Source organism: Myxocyprinus asiaticus, chromosome 12, assembly GCF_019703515.2.
Source record: "Myxocyprinus asiaticus isolate MX2 ecotype Aquarium Trade chromosome 12, UBuf_Myxa_2, whole genome shotgun sequence".
Lineage (NCBI taxonomy): Eukaryota > Metazoa > Chordata > Actinopteri > Cypriniformes > Catostomidae > Myxocyprinus > Myxocyprinus asiaticus.
In genome coordinates this window covers 5702630-5719020 of record NC_059355.1, presented here as the reverse complement: position 1 = coordinate 5719020, position 16391 = coordinate 5702630, and the positions used below count along the sequence as shown (strand labels likewise).

At 42.8% G+C, this 16391-nt stretch overlaps 1 protein-coding gene across 2 annotated transcripts in view; it reads left to right on the top strand.

Annotated features, from left to right (window-relative positions):
- The first annotated feature begins 286 nt into the window (after positions 1-286).
- The window catches only part of b3galt1a (UDP-Gal:betaGlcNAc beta 1,3-galactosyltransferase, polypeptide 1a), a 27563-nt gene continuing 11458 nt past the window's right edge, over positions 287-16391 (top strand). For both annotated transcript variants that reach the window (XR_007898606.1, XM_051711932.1), the window contains exon 1: positions 287-356. The gene's annotated coding sequence lies outside the window, so the exon portion shown is untranslated. The remainder of the gene's footprint in view (positions 357-16391) is intronic.

The window sequence follows — 16391 nt, the reverse complement described above, 5'->3', positions numbered from 1 at the left end:
TTCACTAGTAAGAAATAAATTAGAGAGCTCTACAATTCAATTCTTACTCGTAATAGGTCCAATTAGAGAGCTCTTCAATTGCATTGTTACTACTAAGAAGTACAATTAGAGAGCTCTCTAATTCAGTTGTTACTAGTAAGAATGCAATTACGACGAATAATGCTGGGAACATTAAAAGATAATTTGGCTTTCCATACCACCAGTGTTGTGATTCGTGTTCTGTCGGGTGCTGATTGGACAGCGCTTTTTAACCCGCTGCAGAGCACTCGCTCATAACACTCGACCGCTCGTTCATTATACCGTCCATTCGCCTTAGTCTCTGAACTACTGACATCATTTCACTAAGACAGAAAAAGGTGGGTATAGAATATCGTTTTACTTCACCGACTTTGTCGAAGAGCTGCTTTTATGGAGCATCCCGTTCTGTAAGGTGAGAGGCGCAGCATGCGCTGAAGAGACAAGTGATGTTGTTGTCGCGTGTGGGGGTGAAACGAGCGATGTAGAAAGCATTATATGCATATAATGTCTGTTTTAGGGTCAGTAGACCTTTGCAACAAAAAAAAAAAAAATGTAAAAAAAAATTTGGTCGCGAGTCTGACGCTGCCAGCTTTGGAAAGTTTGATTGGTAGACTGTTTGTTTGTTGAATATTGGTAATGCAGAATGTACCGCTCCGTAGTTAAGCGCATGCATGGCGTCATGCTCCGACCAACATGGGTCGTCATTCATAGCCGCATCCTGGTTGCATTATTAAGAATTATGCAAGCAGCAGACCTTGATGCGTTCGGAACTGCTGTGTCGATGAAAAACAGAGCACTGTCTGTCAATATTCTTCAAAATTTCTCCTCTTTGTAGAAATGCATACAGGTTTGGAAAGACATGAGGGTTTCATTTTTGGGTGAACATCACCTGGACTGTGGATTATTCATAGTATTTGTGTAGATAAGCACAGCTGTTATCTGTCATAACATCACTGTCACTTAACCTCATTTTCCAAGTCCAAGCGCATTACAAAATAGATGGATAAAATAAAAAATAGTGAAAAATAATGGATAATATTTAATTCTAAGCTGCTTTCCTCTAACTTTGTGAAAACATCAAATTTTCAATATTAGAATCAATAAAAGACAATTTCCTGTTTGTTGTCCTAAGTTGAAATGAGATCTACACCCCCTGTCTCCAGGCCACTTCTGTCTTTTTGCACTTTTAAGGAAATGGACATGTAATATTACCCTGTTTTATCAACAAAGATTTTAGGTAAAAATGTATATGATTGTATAAGGGAAAGTATGCATCATATGTCCTGTAACGGATAACTGTAATCTTTTTAAGTTTTTCTTTCTTTCTTTCTTTTTATTATTATTATTATTATTATTATTACAATTACAATTTTTAAATACCTTTTATGTCTTCACTAATTCATTCTGAATGGCCCTGTGGTGTAATTTTTAAAACTATAAAATATTTGATGTAGTCTCTTAATTAATATGAGGCCATTAAATCTGCATGCATAACAAGTCTAACAGAAATGATGGTTAAAATAGTTTTAAATGGTGTATAGCAATGAGTGTAGCATGTCCCACCACAGGACAACTTCCAAAAAAGATTTCTTGTCAACTACTCAAATGCACGTGAGTTAAATTTTATTGAGGCATTGAGGTTTCAGTGCAACACTTAACATGCTATTTTTATTTATTTCTTTATAGTTTGAATGCAGTTTCTCCTATATCAGACCTCTGCTCTGTCAGACTGTTACTCTTTTTGTTTAGTGGAGAGAGATTGTTTATTCATGAGCTTATTGGCACCTTGTTACCTTACAGTCAGCTGTAATTTTAGCTATGAATTGGATATCTGGCATGATTTTGATTATAGTCTTTCAGGGATTAATTCTGCTGAGCAAGCAATTACACCCTCCTGCATGATAAAGAAAGTTTTAAGAATACTTTATAGTTCAGGCTCTTTAGCTCTGTGTTCAATCCCAAAAAATACATATTGTGTTGATAAGATACGGTTATCTGCAAGCATGTCTTAAACTTGCCCTAAAACATTGTTTTAATGACCCTTAATGACTGTGTGTTTTACATCATACATTTAGCAGTCACTTTCATCCAAAGTGACTTACAGTGCATTCAAACCATGTATTTGGTCAGTACATACATTCATTGGAAATCAGACTCAGAACTTTGGCATTGTCTCCCAGTTGAACTACTGGACTGTGAAGAAATTTTATCAGACCCTGATTAGCAATGATCTGTCAGTTTTAGCTTCTCCTAAGATCTTGTTTTGTTTGAATGCACATTTACAGTACAGTGGTGTGATGCATGCCTTGTGGAGACAACATGATCACACGGGAAGTCGGCATACTGTTTCCTAAAGTTCCGGTACCCTAGGGTCGGCAACAGTACGCCGACTCACTGACATGCCCTATCTCCCATCGGACATATTTGGAACGGCTCAACAACAATTAATTTCCCTTGTGGCACGGCTGGTAGCGCATTGCATCAGTTGCATGGGTGACCATAGTTCAATCCCCATTCAAACGAGGAAGTAATCACATTTGTATAAACAATCACAAGCGTGATAAGGAGGTTGAATTTTTATACCTACAATTGCATTTTGTTTCTACTAATGGATAGGGTTAGATTTGGGTTTTGTTTGGGGTTAGATTAAATAAAATAAGCATTTCTTTTGCACCCTGTTCCGCTGAAAACCATTATCTTTACAACAGGCTTCTGACGACCTCTCATGGATATAAATGGATGTCACACTTGTTTATATGCTCTGAAACACTTACCGCTTTAGCCTCTGGAGGCAGTGCTTTCAAATTCGGTCAACATATACCGATTTCGCCTAAAGAAAAATCTGCACACACTTGCCGAATTTTATGTGAGATCTGTCTGATTGAGCTGTGGTCTCCCATGCAACTGACACAACACACTACCAGTCGTGCCACGAGGGAAAGTAATTGTTGTTGAGCCGTTCCAAATATGTCCGATGGGAGATAGTCAGTGAGTCGGCAAACTGTTGCCGATCCTAGGGTACCGTAACTTTCAGAAACAGGAAGCTTTATTTATAATGTAACATCTAATTTTAACACTCTCAAAATATTGTTTGTTTGAGCATCCGACCAGCCAATAGCTTGAGTTTTGGTTGAGACGATTTGTTGTGAGAGTGTTCAGGAAACCTGAAACCTTTAGGGTTTATAAGGAGGGTTTAAAATATTTTTAAAACTATTTATGAAAGGTAAACCAAAGCGAATGAGTAAAGATTATATGAAAACAAGCAATGCTGTTGCAGCCAGTGCCAGAAAGGATACAAAATTAAGAGACCAAACTGCATCAACATGATCACACGGGAAGTTGGCATGTTGTTTCTGAGCTTCCTGGTACCTAGGATCAGTCGTATTATGCCCACTCACTGACAAGTGGCATCTTCTATAAACATTTTTGCTTTGACTCCAGTGTATTCTCCCCTGTGGTACAACTGGAAGTGCATTGCATCAGTAGTGTGGGAGTCCTGGGTATGGATCCCACGTTAAAAACCAGGAAGTAATTAAGTTTGTATAAACAGTACTGAGCAGGTTTCAAAGCATGCATTTTTCCCTCTAACATTATAATTTTCACTGATACGTAGGTTTAGGTTTGGGGTTTGGGTAGGGGGGTACAGTTTATAAAATATGCATTCCTCTTCACTGTATTACAACCTGTACAGCTGAAAACAACTTGCTTCAAAACTTGCTTTTGACATTTCACTCAAAACATGGAGTGCACTCGAGACTATACGGCCAACAACACTTACCTCTTTGGCCTCTTGGGGCAGTGTTTAGCATTTCAGTAAGCGCAAAGCATTTTTGGCTAAATTAAAGTCAACCTACTGTTTCAGATTTCACTGTGAGTGCACACACACACACACACATACTTCCTAAGGACTTCCATTTGTGAGAGTAGCAGTGGCGGCCATCTGTTTATTGATCAGTAAATCAGAGAAAGACTTATGTTAGCAAACACAATTATATACTGTATTATTATGGAGCTTTAGAGCCCCTGGTCATTTTATGCTTTTACTGTATGAAAAAAAGAGCAGCGTGAACATTTTTTATTCACTTTTCACAGTGTAAGATATATTTATGAAATACAGTATATCTACATCTTAGTTGTTGTGCATCAGTCTCGAATAGTTTTTCTGTACACATTTGTGCAGTAACTCAGTCAGAAAATGGTGATGGCACATATATGATTGCACACTCAAATACACGCAAAATACACATAAATACTAACAGAGGTGATGGCCTACTAAACGTTGGGAAAGGACAGTGATTATGAAGGTTAATCACTGTGCTCCATTAACTGTTTACCTCCTGGAAGCTCCATAGCAACAGCTGAGTATCCAGCAGAACAGAAGACAGGTGCTGTACTCAAAATTACAAAATGGTTTCACCATATAGAACATATTTTCTAAATGAGGGACTGGAGTGTCAGTATGGAGGTTGTTGTATGTTGATATAACAGTTTTGAGTTAGCCAGATATTGTACTGCAGGAAAGGGCTACATGGAAAATTGAAATAAAATTTGACAGATCAATACCTAATTAAAGATTCAATAAATAATTAATGAAACCAGATCAGTTGAAAGCTGTATGTTTGAAAACATGAATGGATTTGACAGAGTTCAGTAGGTCATTGCTATCTGTGATCTGTTCCACCACTGCCTGTGACAATTATGGTATAGTTAATTTGTGCCTTTATTATTTCAACAGTGTAATATCACTAATGTTTCATTCACCTCCACCTTTATTGTCTCCCCTGCAAACTCTGAGAGAAGCACTGGCATGAATTCACTAAACAGTTGCATCAAGTCTGTGTGCAGTATTTCAGCGTAAAACGCTGCATCTTATTCCTCCCGCAATCCAACTTCAGATGCTGTAGATTAAATTAAAGTGACATGACAGCAGGAAACCATGCTTCTGGGTTGTTTTGAGCAGCAGCTTTCAGTGGTGGATATGGGCAGCGCTGCAGAGAGATATTACGAGATTACAGTATCTCTTAAACACTATATAATCTACAAATATTATTACAATATAATCTAATAGTATTACAGATGCCTGTAGGGTGAGTAACAGAACCAGGGGGTGGTAACCAGACACACCCCCAGGATCATGCCGGGCCAAAGCGGCAAAACACTCGCCGGCCGAAAGGAAAGGTATGGTACGAACGGAAACCCAAACAAGGAGGTGAGTGGGAAGACAAGGTTTCAAACCTCCCCAGAGAACAAGGTTTGAGACAGGAAATGGAGGGTATAATCAGGAGATGCCTGACAGAGGTAGTAACACAGCTTGACATGCTCCTCAAAGGAATACGGCACTGGCGTCAGCATGACTTGACTATGTACCCCCTCCCGTTAACGCCAAAGTTTACTTTGTAGGTTGGGAAAGGGGAACAGGGGAGGCCAAGTTGCTCCCCAAAACAGTCACTCCTAACACACCACACCCTCCTTTCCTGACGTTCTTGGGCGATCTCGTCCGTAAGGGCACCACCCGATGCATATACACATCAGTAGTGGTAGAATGTGCATCAGCTCCCACACACTACTCGATACTGGTTCTGAAATAAGTCTGATGGGTTCCAACCCCTTTGCAGAGGTGGCTAGAGCAATGCTGTCCCTCGGCAAACAGTTATAAATTGAGACCTGCAACATAAGCATCACAAGCTACATGCAAGATAGGTCGTCTATCACAAAACAGGCATGGATCGACATTACCTTTCAAGGGATGATGCTGGTACACCCCATTTACATATGTCCCATTAATACGGAACCAATGTTAATTAGCCAGGACCTAATGGACAGACTGGCTCCGCTCATTGACTGCCATCGTGGACACGTGGGCTCGTTTTGATACACAGAGGCCACATGGTCCAGAAAACAGTTCACCAGCTTCTGATGGACAAGTCACCATCATTCAGGAGTCCAGAGGATCCCTACCTATGATCATGCCTCCTCCAGAGCCTGACCCTGGCTCTGATCCTTCTATGCCACCTGCGAGCCCACAGCCGCCATAGGTTGATAGTCAAAACTCATTTAATAACCACAAGTCTTTCCTTTGTTCACTGAAGAACACAAACTTAACCCTGTACAGCCCCCATATAGTGGGAGGCATGCACATTAACAGTATAGCGACACCAGAAGCGCTTGTAGCACTCTGGTCAGAAAAGATCGCTATGAGCCAGGACCTATACAACGACTTGTGTTGACACAATCCTCCTCAGTTCTTCACACCGCAAAGTCACCGCATCCTTTCGGCAGGGTCACCACAAAGTCTCCTCAAAGTGATTGGGGTATGCGCTCTTTCTGTACGGATTGGGAAAAGGCAGGTCATGCATTTCATGCGTGTAGTCCCTTAACTCCAACCCCCGTTGTTCATAGGGGCGGACCTTATGGTCAGACTAGGCACTCAGTTGGACACAGTCAACCAGGTTCTGTGGTCCCAAGTCTGGTCTGAAAGGCATTCTCTGACCATTGAGGTAGAACACATGATATCAGGCCAGATCATTCCCCAGGCATGCCAGGTTGCTAGCAAGGTAGATATGACTATCCCTGCGTGAACAGCAGGTGTTCCCATCTGCCTGGTCTCTAAATGACAGAAGATACTTGGCCCACAGGCATTCTTCCAACCCTTGCCCTGTTTCTGGGAACTCAATCTGACCATCTGCGTCATGCCCCTGAGCCACCGCTCAACCTACTTGTCACACATCACTATTCAGGTGACGGCGCGGCGACTGCTAGGGATGTTGGTTGATAACTCATTTCATGATTTAGAACTGACACTGCCAGTGATAGGAATTACCTCCATCACTAGCCAGGGATGACAACCTGGATGGTGTCCTGTCCACTTTCCCGACCAAAATGTTCATGGTGGCCCGCCACAAAGCGCTATAAGGCAAACCAATCTGCAGTGCTACCCTGGGCACCAGAGGTGACATGGTTGGATACTCTCTTGTGACTCAACCCAGAGACACAACCCCTGGTGATAACAGAACCTGTTCCTCACCAGAGGAACCCTATGTTGGCTTTGAGGCCGAGGTAAATAAGCAGCTTGCCAAAGCAGATGCTTTAACAACAGAGGATCAGAGAAATGCACTTCGGAAACTTTTTCGTGATTTCCAGCCAATCTTCTCGAGAGATTCCCATGACTGTGGGGTCACCAACCTCCACACATTCGCATTCCCACTGATCCAAATGCGCCACCCACATTTGTACACCAGTACAAAATCCCCCCTGGCTGCATATGATCCTCGACAAGCTTCTGCAAAAGCAAATCATTCGGGAATGCAACTCAACCTACAGCTTGCCTATCTGGCCAGTGTTGAAGCTGACCGGCAAGTGGCTTCTCATTGTTGACTATCACCCTCTGAATAAGCAGGTACCACTTTCCCACTGGCCAATGATCCATTTGGGCCAAGAACTGGCCAAGGTCAAATGGGCCAGCTTCTTCTCTACTGTGGACATGGCCAACGGCTTCTGGGCAATGAGAGTTACCCAGCTGACCAGTACAAGCTGGCTATCTCTTTTGGTAACTGCCAGTACACCTGGCACCGTTGTCCATTCAGATATTCGAACTCCTCAGCCGAGTTCAATATCTTCCTCCATAAGGCCATGAGTGACGCTGCTGCCTGTGGTAACCTTGTGTAAGTGGACTAAATCCTCATGAGGAACCAGACATTTAAGGAACATTTGATCAAGATCTGACATATAATTTACCAACTCTCCACCGCTGGAGCCAAGCTTGCACTAGCCAAGGGCTAGTGGTGCCACATCAAGGTCAAGTATGTGGGTCTAACAGTGAGTGCAAATGGCATCAAACCCTAAGCTGGGAGAGTTCAATCCATTCGCGACATCGAAGCTCCGACAGGTCTGTCAGAACTCAGAAGCTACCTAGGTTCCTGCAACTACTCCCAACAGTTCGAGGACTATGCGGAGAAAGCCAGACCCCTCACAGAACTACTCTGTGAAGACAAAACATTTGAGTGGGGAGAGCCCCAGGAACAGTCTTTCCACCAGATGAAAGACAAGCTCAGCTCTGCACCCTGTCTGGCCTACCCAGACAAGGATAAAGAGTTCCACCTTGAGGCAAGCTTCTCATCCCACTGTCTCGGTGCCACCCTGACAAAGAAACAAGACACAGACAAATGTGTCATCGCCTACATGAGCAAACCTCTTAGTGTTATAGAGATTAAGTTCTCTGACTGCAAAAAAGCCCTCCTGGCCACCATATGGGCTGTGGAACACTTCCATAGCTACATTGGGGGTCAGAAGACAGTCATTGAGACTTGTCACCAACCTGTCACCTTCCTGAACAGCCAACAGCTGAGGGAGGGGCGGGTATCCAACAGCCGCATTGCCACTTGGATGATGGCACTGCAAGGCTACGACATTGAGGTCACGTATGCCTAGAACCATAAAATGGTTTCACCAAGTGGCTGGAATGCCTTCCTGCCCCTAATGCCACAGCCACAACAACCGCAGTCCTGCTGCTGAACCATATGTTCAGCCGCTGGGGGCTTCCCCTCTCTGCATTCGCGTGGGCCCAGAAGAACTTGGAAGCCAGTGTCAAGGGATCCAAAGCCTACTTTTACAGGAAAGCATCTCACCACGAGTACCAAGTAGGCGACAAGGTACTCTATTTCAGGTTCATCAAACTGGCAGGAATCTCTAAAAAGTTCCTACCAAGTTGGTCAGGCCCCTTCAAGATAGTGGGAAAGCTCTCACCAGTAGCCTACCGCATCAGGGTCTCAAAACCAAGCCAAACACCGGCACACAAATGGGTCCATTCGAATCAGATTAAGCTCTTCAAGCTGCTTTCACTCCAAAGGGAAGAAAACGCAACACAGTAGCGCCATAAGAATAGCAGCATGCCTCAACCCAACCCTGTCGGCATGCACTAATTCCTAGCACCACTCTGAGTGGTGGAAGGATTCCACCATACCTGGTCTCCCTAGACCTTGTCGAACAAATCCTTAGATCTGCTACTACCTCCGTTGTGCAACCTTCACAGATACACCTGGCATATAGTCTTGGCAGTGCAATTCTAATCTATGCAAATCCTCAGAACCTCGAAATAGGATTTATCCTCAATCTACCCATCACAGAAAGGCAGAATATATACAGACTATAGTCCGTATTGAATGATGGTTTTCGGAGAGGTAAAACACATTCACCTCAAAACACCCTCAACACTCGCCTACCACGATGAGGACCCCTCGCTCTACCTTATACTTAACCTAAGCATGTGTACCAAGACAAAGGACATTCATTGGGTTTGTCCAAGCAACCCCTTTGTTAGAGAGGTGACTAACTACCTCTGTGGCCTAAGAGCCGAATACCTTGAACAAAAGTGTCAAGGTAGCATGTCTGTCAAAGATGGAGGAACAGAGACAAAGGTAGAGTGACAGGTAATCGCTGGCACATTAGCACACCAGCCACCGAAGTTCTAATGTCATACAACCGCCATGATACAGCTAATAAACTAACGCTACCTAACTAGACGGTCTTCTTAATGGTTTCCCAAGGAGCCACTGTGCTTATTGATGATATGGTCCTCCATCATCTCAGCATCGACAAACATGACGCGGAAATTGAGATCATGGATGCATTTAGAGGTCATAACCTCACCACTGATGAAACCCTTCAACATCAGCTTCAGGCTGAAGGGACGAAATTAGTGAAGTTCATTCTCAAACCAACTTGCTTGACCACTATATTTCCTAGTCACATAAGCAGATCGACATCTTACCAAGAACACCCTATCAGTCTGGCCACCCTTCGGCTCCTTCTTAGTGGTTGGATCATTACGGCAGTTATTGCACACGCCATGTACAGGTACATTCAAAACCTACAGGCCAGACTGGACTCCCTCCTTCTCATACAGCCGTGTTTTACACACCAGTCTGAGCCCATCCCACAGGTTAATCCCAATAATTTCCAAGGATAAGCCTTTTAACCTCTAACACTCCTTTCCTTTCCTCTAACTTTTTGGTCCTAGTATCCATTGTCATGTTCTACTATGATTTTGTGTTATGACCAAAGAACAGCAAAGGATTGTGCTGTGCCTACCTATAACTTGGAATGTTTGTCTTTTATGTGTGGTGAATGTAGTTTTAGACTTAGCTAGAAGTTCTATGCCCAGATGTGCCTCAGTCTCTGCCCAGACGATAAAGCCTCAGTGAACTCTATGAACTGTATGAACTGTGCAACCATTTTCTTTTCTATCAGGAAGACACAGAAGGCATAACCCACAGGTTACTGTGAACCTAAAGGAACTGTTCGGCCCTTCAGTTGCTCTAAAGATACTGAACAACAACCAACTCTTCAGACCAAAGGGGACACAATAGGAGACAAAGGCAGGCCTACATACAGTCATAAAGCCTGACTGCGGCCTATAAGAACACTCAAAGCCTGATAAAAGTGCCAAAATCAAACAAAGGGATCCAAAACAGACTACAGATCCCATGAAGCCTTGCTCACTTTACACCGATGTATGAAATTCTGAAGGATCAAACTCTCAACTCCTATTGGATGAAATGCACGACAGAACGCATCCCTCAACCATGACGTCATCGAGAGTATAAAAACCTCGGAGATTTTTCTGGGCATTGCTTCCAGCGACAGCATGTGCCTCGTCTAGTTGCAGCCCTGCTGCTCCCAGGTGTAGCCTCGTTGCCCAAGGAAGTAATGTACGTACCTGAACTTTGCCCATATAATCTCAATCTCACAGGACGAGCCAAGATTTCTCCGTGTTCCACCGAGCATGCTAATGGATACGAAGGAGACTGCCGTGCAGTCTGTGTCTTCACCCTTTTGCTTGCAGAAGTGAAGAAAGAAGATTTCTCTTCCCTCTTCAACCAAGTCAACTTCACTGTTTTCTCCGTGCTGAGAATCAGCCGTCGTACCACCTGCCGACAGAGCGAGGAAATGGCCTCCCTTCATCACCCGAGCCTCAAATACTGAGTCGGAGTCAAACGATGGACGAACACACATTCTTCCCATGTCCTAACACAACTCAAGTAAGAGGTTTACGTCTGGGCAGAGATAGATTATTATAGTGTGTTATTCTTGTGTATCAAGGTTATTGCTTGTATATTTTACGGACCGCCGAGTCCGCTCATTGCTGCTAATAATACTCAAAGGTATTACTGTAACTTACTGTTACCACGAATGAGTTTTGCTGTGTTGTTGTCCAACCACGTTGGACTCTTTGTGCATTTTAGCGATTGCAGGTGAGACAGGCACACTGAGTTTATCAATTAAAGAACCAACGACCGCGGCGGACGGATTACAAGCCTTTCACCACATCTCTGAGTGATAAAACTAACGATTGCCTTCTCTCCCACGTTCGCTTAAACCGGCTTCGATGCCGTCACTCTGTTCTCTCTCTCTCGTACTAACCGCACACACTCACGATCCCTCATAAACATACCCGCACACACATTTAGTGAACTGATAACTTGGTGATATAGCCCAGCTTTGTCCCTAAGTTATGGTACCAGTGGAGACACGCGTTAAACGGCCAGACACCATTAACCAGTCTCTATGCCCACATTCGCAGCCACATTCTCTGGCCGGAAACCTCACATGACGTACTCTCTATGAGAGCCACGTCCGCCAATTTTGCACTCCTCTCCTTACACACACACACACACACACACACACACACACACACACACACACACACACACACACACACACACACATATAACTTCCTCTCATGTATTATAGGCTTATTCGTTACCATATCTAATCATGTTACTGTTTAGTTTGTAGTTGGAAGTCAGAAGTTTATTGACTGCATTGTATTGATTATTCATTGATATTACTGCATCAATAAATTTGTTATACTTTAAAGAGAAGTGTTTTGGTATAGTTCTGCATGCATGCGGCTGGCAGGGGATGTCAGTGCTTGGATTCAAGCCTTCATTGTTTTCCTTTTGAATGTCGATGTTCTCCGGACATCAACTTTCCTAAGAGAACAATCCTATACTGAGACTGTTGTACTGTCTGATTAGTCCCTGATTCCAGGGTGGTGCCCCGGCAACATTAATCCTTATTAATATTCTATTGATTTTGATAATTGATCATTATCTTTGATGATTGTTGATTTGAAGGATTAAAAAGTTAATGTTGATTCTAATCAATGTTCTATTGATTTTAATAATTGATAATTATCTTTTGATAATAATTAATATTCTATTGAATTTGATAATTGATGGTTATCTTTGATGATTGTTGATTTAAAGGATTAAAAAATTAATGTTGATTCTAATCAATGTCCTATTGATTTTAATAATTAATAACTATTTTTGATTATTATTAATTATTGCTAATAACCAAACCCGCTCCTGAACAAAGTGCCCAACAGTGGTTTTACTGATTAAATTATTGGTCCACAGTTAACAATAATATTTGGCTTCAAAATCTTTATATTAATTATTCAAACGTACTGTAATAACAGCCAGTTTCGATTGAACAAGTTACTTACTGCATTAAAAATAAATGCAAAAACATAACTTAGAAGTATTCCATTATTTTTATTTGCACATCCTTTCACAAATAGTATGTGCTGAGGTGGTGGCACGTCCCGCTAGATTTTACATGGAGGTATAAGATCATATTTGGCCTCATATCTGTCACAGCGATTGCACTTTGGAAATAAAAACATTTGTGACCAGAGTTTGTGTGATTCCTTCATGAAAATGTTCAAATCTACCAACAGCAGATGCATGGCATATGGGTCTTAATAGAGCTGATGTGATACCAGTGATGGTAATCCGTGAAATAACATAATGTATGTCAAATCTTGAGTTTGTCCTTATCCAGTGATCTTTATGGAAATTTAAAGAAGCCTAAGTATCCAATGATCTTTTAGAAACAGGGTGTCTAAATTCCACAAACAACACTTTTTTGGGGAATTTTCAATTCAATTTGAAAAAAGCGCCTATCAGCAGGGACGGATTAACCACCGGGCCGATTGGGCCATCGCCCAGGGGCCTCTAAACCCAATTGTTCAGCCAAATGCGTGCTGGACTTCAGCAACGCAAGCACAGGCAATCAAGTGCGTGCTCAAGGAATCTGCGTATCACAGGTGCAGCGCATTTATTCGAAGGACTACAGAGAACAGTCTTTGGTTTACAAAATGCTTTCAAAAACAAAGATAAGGTGCAATTTACCTTGGCTGTGTACAAAGCTGATGGTTTAAATTCATATAAGCGACAGATTCGTGCAACAGTATGGAGGACTATACCTTTTAGTCCTGCATGCATTTAATGTTTAATAATAAAGCGAAATATTCCTTAAAGGTGGAGTGATTCCTGAGACTGTTGATATTTGAACTCAACAGCTAAACAAACACACCCCTCCCTTTTGTGCTCCTTCAGAAGCTCCGCCCCACAAATTCATGCACGTGCAGTAGTGTTGTGTGGATCGCTCCAATCCACTTTGTTTATTTTCCCATTTACAGAGCCAGGGCTGTGTACAGACACCAGATTTATTTTCAGTGCACACAGAACGGACAGCTAGGGGGCCATGAAGAGATATTCACTGAATTTGACAAAAAGTGTATTGGATTAAAATGACTTACTCCACCTTTAATACCCTAAAAATGCGCACAGTGACCTTTTGTAATATTTGGTTAACCGCGAGAGTTCACAGACCTATTCTGTTATTTGTCAGGAGTCTGGACTCGGGAATAAAAAACGTTTATTGCCATAGATGCGTCAAACACAATTTCACACAACAGCGCCCACTTACTCTTGGATCTTACCAATATTAATAGAGGTTCAAAGAAACAATACATACTGGCCAGAAAAGGGATGAGTCACTTTTCACCCCCACGTGAGGTTCTGAGACAGCTGAGGGGCTGGATATCAGAATGAGCTTTAGTGCCTGAGCTTTATTTATTTAAATGTGGTAATGTATGTGCAAGGTAGGGGTATGTACAGTTATTGAATTAAATATGTACATGAGATATGTATTATCTCATGTATTATCTTATTGCACTATGGGGGAGTCCTGAGGCAGTTTAATTGTCCATGAGGAAAATGGCCTGAAGGTAAAAACTGTTCTTGTGCCTGGATGTCCTGGCGCTCAGTGCTCTGTAGCGCCAGCCAGAGGGTAACAGTTCAAAGAGGGAGTGGGCAGGGTGTGTGGGGTCCAGAGTGATTCTACCTGCACGTTTTCTCACTCTGGAGATGTACAGGACTTGGAGGGTGGACAGGGGGCCACCAGTAATCCTCCCAGCAGTCCTGACTATCCGTTGTAGTTTCCTTCTGTCTGATTTGGTGGCTGAACCAAACCAGACAGTTATAGATGTACACAGGACAGACTCAGTGACAACCGATTAGAACTGTGTTAGCAACTCCTGTGGCAGGTTGAACTTCCTCAGCTGGCGAAGGAAGTATAACCTCTGCTGAGCCTTCTTCACAATGGAGTCTATGTGGGTGTCCCACTTCAGGTCTTGAGAGATGGTAGAGCTCAGGAACCTGAATGACTCCACTGCTGCCACAGTGCTGCTCAGGATGGTGGGGGGTTGGGGTGGGGGGGATTTCTCTTGAAGTCCACTATCATCTCCACTGTTTTGAGTGTGTTCAGTTCAAGGTTGTTGTGACCAAACCAGCTGATCTACCTCCCTTCCAGATCTATTGAAGATCTGTGTGAAGATAGGGGCCAGTTGGTCAGTACAGACTTTCAGACAGGCATGTGAAACACCGTCTGGGCCTGAAGCTTTCCTAGTTTTTTGTTTCCGAAAGACCTGGCACACATCCTCCTCACAGATCATAAGTGCAGATTGAGTATGGGGGGGTGAGGGTTTCTGGAGGTGTTGGTGTGTATGTGAAGTGAAGATCAGAGTGGGGGAGGGATGTGAGACTGGGTTTTTCAAACCTGCAGTAAAACACATTCAATTCATCAGCCATTAGTTGACTCTCTACAGAGCAAGGGGGAGGTGTCTTGTACTTGGTGATGCTTTTTCAGGCCTTTCCACACAGATGCAGGATCTTTGGCTGGAAACTGTTTTTCATCTTTTCAGAGTAGCTCCTTTTAGCCCCTCTGATTTCCTTAGTCCGTGTGTTCCTGGCCTGGTTGAACAATATTCTATCCTCACTCCTGTAAGCATCCTGTTTGGCATGACGAAGCTGTCTGAGTTTTCCTGTAAACCACGGTTTATCGTTATTGAATGATAAAAATGTCCTATTAGGGATGCACATATCCTCACAGAAACTGATATATGATTTCAAAGTATCTGTGAGCTCGTCCAGGTCTGTGGCTGCAGCCTAAAAAACACTCCAATCAGTGCAGTCAAAGCAGGCTGGTAGCTCTGCTTCATTGGTCTATCCCCTTACAGTCTTTACTTCTGTAACCTTCAGGTTTAGCTGATTTTAGTTTCTGCTTGAAGGTTAGGAGAAGATGAACCAAACAGTGATCAGAGAGTCCTAAAGCTGCACATGGAACAGAGCGATATGCATACTTGATGAAGAGCGCTTCTAAATTAGGACAGCACATCTTCTTCAATGCTGTACACCAACTTTCATTGATGTAAAAGCATGTTCCACCGCCCCTCGGCTTCCCCGATGATTCCACAATGCGATTCGCTCTGAACAGCTGGAAGCCCAGCAGATTAAACGCGCTGTCCGGGATGGCTTCATTCAGCAAGGTTTCCATGAAACAGAGCAGTGGAGAAATGTCCTTATTTGTTTGGGTGAGCGGAAGCAGTTTGTCTGTTTAGTTGGTGAGGAGCAGACATTCGCCAGATGAATACTTGGCAGCGGAGTCCTAAAGCCGTGTTGACGAAGTTTCACAAGCGCACCGGCTCGCTTCCCTCGTGTGCATCTTTGGATCGCTTGTAGTGCACCGCTGTGCCTCCAACTAAGATGTCTAATAAAACGTCAGAATAATCAAACACCAGCAAGAAATGATAATTTATGCTCTGCCAAATATTCAGCAGTTCATCCCTGGTGAAACTGATCGGGAAAGAATGACAAAAAACATGACAAACACACAAAAGTAGCAAAAACGCTAGAGAGCTCCACACCAAAGCAGCCATCTGCGGCGCCATCTTATCCATCTTATTGCCTCAGGCTCTCCTGCTAGAGTCTTTCCCAGACAGTTGATGCTGATGTTGTTTGTTTGTTGTCTTTTGTGTCTTTAGGTGCAAAAATTCTGCTGAAGTGCTATTTCATAATAAAGTATTTATTAAATATTTATTAAATATAGTATTTATTGAAGATTTTCGTGATCACCAGGTCTTCCATTCCCACCCCTAAATTAATATCAGCTATGTCTGTTTACATATATTTCTAGCAGTTTTGTGAGATTTCATGAAGGTCACTTTAATAAGATAAAAAAGCAAT